Raw genomic sequence first — 6000 nt, forward strand, 5'->3', positions numbered from 1 at the left:
GATGCACTGTCACTAGCTTCTCCACTCTTTTAGAGGTAAGTTCGTTCCTCTTGATAGAGTGGATATATGAATATGTGGACCAATTCCTCTCTGCTGCTAAGGAACTAGCAACTTGTGCAAGGAGGCTACTAACAAGTATTTTTAACTTAGGTGTATCTCTCCTATGCCAGGTCCACCATCTAATAGGATCTCTCTGTGCCAAAACAACTCTATCCAACCTTGGTTGTGGCTTACCCAAGTTTGGGCATGAAAGTTGGTGAAGTCAAGGAACAGTGCACAAAGAGTAGAGGCATCTTGAGCTAAATACATCTTATCAATTGCTCTTGTGAAGTCATCCAATAGCTCAGGATCTGCCACCCAATTGTGCATACCATTTGGGATTTAGAGCAAAGGCTACCATACGAAGTGGGGTATTCATCATGTTCCACCTCCGTGTCACAATAGGCCTAATATGCTCCTCATAAAACCCCAATGTAAGATCTTTTGCTACAACAATTCTCTTCATCTTCCCCAACATGCTATCAATAGTCTCAAACTAGGAGCGTTAGTATCAACATATCTAATGACTTCTATAATGGGTGCTATGATAGAGAAAATATATTTGGAAGATGCAAACAAAAATTAAAATCAGAATTAGAATTTTAAGAATATAAGACTGTTAGTAGGAAAATCAGCTAGCAAAAGACTAACATTAAATTTAAAAATCAGCAACTTACCTTATTGTGGACCACCAACTCTCATCAAGGATTCTTTTCTTCACTACTTTTCCTTCAGAGGACATAGGATTAGACCATTGTCCCCACTTTGGATTCACCACTATCAATTGAAGAGCCTCATACACTTCAATCATCCTCTCCATCAAGATGAAATATGTGCAATACCTATAGCAACAATTATAAATTAAAATATTAATAAGCTTAAACTTAAACATTAATGATTAAAACTAAAAGCATCATATGTAAGTAAATTTATAAATATTTTTTTTAAATAACTTTGTTAAAACGAACTAAAAGTAAACTATAATTAAAATTGACATACCTTGTCTTAGCTGGTTTGAAGAACTCCTTAGAGAAGGACCTGAATAGAGCAAGTGAAGTGTGGTGGCTGCAAATAAACATTTGCACTTCTCTAGCTTCTAGCACCGCCTGTTTCACCCATTCAATCTTCCCTATGTCCTTCAATGCATTGTTCATAGAATGAATACAACAAGGGGTCTAAAAGATGTGCCTATAAGCACCCTCTATCACCATACTAGCTGATTTGCACACAGGTGCAAAATCTGTGATAACTTGTAAAACACTAGACAACCCAATCTCTTTTATGACATCTCTTAAAATGGTGAACTAGAATTTTGTATCCTTCTTTCTTGAGCAATCTATGGCTTTCAAAAAATAAGAGCCAACAGAGGATGTGACAATGATATTGATGAGTGGCTGATGTCTAACATCGGTCCACCCATCCATCACAATAGAGCAGAACGTCCTAACCCAAGTGCATTTTATATCCTCAAATAACAAAGCAACCTTTGAGTACTCTTCATCTAGGATGGTGGTTCGTAGCTTATGTTCACCAGGGGGTACAAATGAGGAATTCATGCTCAAAATATCTTTCACAATTTGTTTATAATAAGTGGAATGGGCTGCATGATATGGGATACCATTAGCAACAAAGAATTTACCAATGGATGCCTCACACTTCTCCTTTGCATGTGCATTAAACACACTTTCCACCGAGCCCTTCTCACCACTACTCATCTTTCTCTTCCCTCTAGACTCAGTTGGGCTGCCACTAGTACCAATGGTGGATGACATATGCTTAGATGATTGTGAGAGAATAGATTGTGATGTCACTGTCAAATTGTGCCCCTCCATTTTAGCCTCTAAGTGCAATCTTTGGCATTCTAATTTTTGTTCATCGATCAAGTTAGGACAAGCTTTGACTTCTTGGCATGAAAGACCTAAAAAGTGTGACTTCACCCTTGTATAGCTACTCCATAAATCATCAAGGTAAACATGACAATCCCACACCCTAGTCCCTCTTGAATTCTTTTTATCTTTTGCCCTAGGTGTGACATATTGGAGAAGAGGTTTTTTCTTATTGAACGGACCCTTTGCAAAATCCTTCATAATGGTGGAAGGGCATTTAAACAAATCAAATTTAAGATCGGCTCTTTTTCTAGTCCCACTGCTAGCAACATCAACCCCAACCACATTTTCTTGATCACCACTACTACTACTACTCCTACTACTACTCATTGCACTTTGTTTTGAGGTTTAAATATGTAATTGATATATGAGCTGAAAAAATGAAAAAAAATAAATTTAAAAATCAGACTTAACAAGTTGCAAATCTATTAAAAAATGATAGATGGAAGCATAAAGAGTTTCATACTTGGTGCACAAAATGGAAGATCAAACCCTGGTCAAGCTCTTGGAAGCAAAAATATCACCTCCTCTTCTTTTAAAATGAAAACTTCAGCCAACTGCAACATAAAATGAAAACCAAATAAATGACAAAACAACTAAAAATATGGTGAGTTTAAACCTTTTAGGGCATTTGGAGGAGTGGGGCCGACCTAGGTGACCTAGTTGGAGGCTTTAAAATGTTTTTTAATATTCACTTTTTGTATTTTTTTCATACAAAAAAGGGGGATGACGGCCATACCGGTATGGTCGAGGGACATCTAAATGTCCCCTTTCCATACTGGGTATGCCTGGCCGTCCCTCTTTTGCCCCCAGGCGTCCTTGAGTTTTGGGGATGTCCCCTACAAATTTTCCCTTTTTGGGGACGGCTGCAGACGTCCCATACCCGTCACCCCGTCCCCGAGAAGTCCCATTTCTGAAACTCCTGTTTTTAGGCCAGGTACGCGTCCCCAAGGGAACCTAGATTAAATATCATCAATTACTCTTGTCCTTTGCAAGAGATAAATTCAATATGCAATTCTATGTTAGCCAAAAGGAATTTAACTTCTTAGGTGGGAAGTCCGATTAGCCAGAGATGAAGAAACATGTGTATAGTTTACACCATCCCTGTTTGTTGAACACAGAATGTGGAAAATACCCAATGCAAAAGCTTTGACAAAATAATTCAATAATCCTCTTATTGAACATGAAGAACGAATCCAAATCGTAATTTTAATCTCTTTGCATTCAAGATAAACAAAAAACAAAAATGGCTTTTATTTATCATTAAAATATAATATCTGTAATTAAATTACAAGTCATGTTTTATACTCCTTATTCCTCCATACAAGACTTTTATATAATTTTTATATTTCTTTTTTCTGAATATCTTTTACTTATACATTTATTGTGACCTTTTAAAGAGTCATGTCTCCTTTAAATGAACTAACAATATTATATGACATTCTTAATTCATTTTTGACTAACTTGAAACGTACGATAATCATCCTTGCTTTGAATGTTTTTCTGCAAACGACACCTTTGAACCATAATAGGACTCAATCTCTTCAGAGTTTCCGCACACGTTACTGGTTCCTTTGGATGCAATTTCTACTGCCAACGAATATTAAACATTCAGTCCTTAAGGAATTAATGGCATCTCAAAACCGAATGCTGCTTCCTTCAATGTCACTGTTCAACTTGAAACATTATTGGCATCTTTGCTATCATTTTCTGTGTGCTTCGTTTGTGGTTTTCCTCTTTGCCAACCAGTATTTGTTTATGAAATCACTGCATCATGTGCTTAGCATATCAGTTTGAACACTTTCTCAATCTATGCCATCGTTGTTTGTATGTAAGCTCAATATCTCCCTGTCTGGTGTGACCCTGTGATGCTCTTACTTGAATATGTTTTGTCATCTCTGTAACCAGAGATAGATGGTCAAGAGCAGCTCCGACAATCCCTCTAATCTGATTATATAAAAACATGCTTGAAATAAGTATTGCCAGTGAAACGATTTGAATACTGTACGTTCCGGTTTGATCATATACAGCAATGCCTTCACTATCTACAAGTACAAGATTGTATTCAGTTTCATCTAGAGCAGTCCGCTGTAATGGAGTGCTCCACATCCAAAGACCTTCTGTACATGGGCGATATCTAGATGCAACCTGAAAGCCACTTCTCTTACCTAGCAACTGTGTCCTAAACGTTGTGACTGCAATACATACTACTGGAATGTTGTTCTCTGTATGAAGATATTATGGAGAATCTTGTATATAGTTTTTAAACCTGAAGCAAATACATATATTATTTCTCATTCTAATATATTTACAGGCATATTCAATAGTTGAGTTCATGTTCAGCGATATATTCAAACTTGATATCTTGTATCAACTTCACACTCTGCTTTTATACTCTTCTTGTATATGTCTTTTCTTCATGATATTGTTTTCATACTAATCCTATAGGCTCTGTCATGGTGCATGCTGTATAGCACTCTGCATGGTAGTGTTGTGTCCAAATAAGTTTCAAACTTGGTGCTTCTCCATTTGATTTCTGCCACTACAGGTGAAAACATATACTGCAATCCACTTGCCAGTTAAAGGCATCTTCATAATTAGGACCACTAATAAGCCTTGTTTTCATCAGGGTCTCGCAATCATAAAACCTTGTACAAACAACAAAATTTTCTTCCTTATCAGGCTCTAGCGGGATAGGTTCCGAAAGATCTACGTCTGTCATCTTATCTGTATAACCTTAAGGTGGTTCCTCATCATTAAATAGCAGAAAGCACATTGCTTTAAAATGCTGCCTATCTCTTTTCTTTTTCCACATCATGATTCATATTGTACCCCACTGCTCCCATGGCATAAAAATGTTTTCAAGAAGCTTGTCTACTGCATGAGGAATTAAGTGCTCCAAGACAGACATATTTATCATGTCAATACCGTTTGAAAAACTTTCCTCATATCTTCTATAACCTGAAACCTTCCTTGAAGATTCATCATTGTAGGAATAGATGGCACATACACATCAGCGTCTTTAGGTTCCAGTGTATCAGCATGCAGATGTTTTCCTTTCTTTCCATTCATTGGAGTTTATTCATCCTCCTCTTCCTTTTCAGCCCTTCTCCTTACTGAATTGAAGCAGATGCTCCCTTGTCACATTCTTCAAGCCTCTTATGGTAATCTTCTTCTTTCCATAATATGAATCAATGACAATACTTCATCAAGCCTCCAATATTATTACTCAAACGGAGGCCCTAATTTTTGCAAAAAATAGGAGTCCATCAGAACTAATGAAATATTTGTTAATAATTGGAGAGGTATCATGGTCGAATTTGAGAATGTTCATTGAGTGCCTAGAGCTAAGTGGGGCATGATGAACAATTCTAGGAGGTATGTGATTCCCTCCTTGAACCTTTCCTAATATTGAAGTTTTAAGAATTATTTCTAGAGAGAAGAAATTGCTGATGTGATCTTTTTCTTTAGACTTGTGTTGTGAGTGAGTACTGTTAGAGGGCACCTCACATCGATAGGGAATAGAACCACAACCCTTTAACGAGATGAGATATTAGTGTGGTTTTGATGTAAGACAATAACACTCCCTCTTGCTCAAATATAAAACCAATATGCATAGACTCTCAACTCATAATTTCAGATAATGATATGAGTTTGCAACACAGAATTAAACTTTATTTCATATCTCAAATCTGTAACAATCTATTTATATTAGGATCTTCTATTGGCCTCTCTCAACTCACAGACAAACAACTCATTATTCCTCTGTTTTGTGCATCCTTAACCACCATTGGGAACCATAAACTTCTTCTACACAGCTACAATCTATGCATGCAGCACCCACATTACTTTTGTTAAAGTTAAATCAGATTTAGATTTTGAAAATTTTAATTTTATTTTCTTTTTCCTAGATGCATAATGTAATGCTTTCTACTTGAGATGGTATGATATATCTCTGTTGTAACTTGCAATAACACATACTGATTTCTGTATGTTTCGAGTTACTCTTTCAATGAATATGTATATGATATAAAGAGGCAGGTCTCCTGTAGAGACATGTCTCCACATAAACAAG

The sequence above is a fragment of the Cupressus sempervirens genome, chromosome 1 (genome assembly GCF_028749045.1).
Source record: "Cupressus sempervirens isolate cs-2001-9-10 chromosome 1, ASM2874904v1, whole genome shotgun sequence".
In the NCBI taxonomy this organism is placed as follows: domain Eukaryota; kingdom Viridiplantae; phylum Streptophyta; class Pinopsida; order Cupressales; family Cupressaceae; genus Cupressus; species Cupressus sempervirens.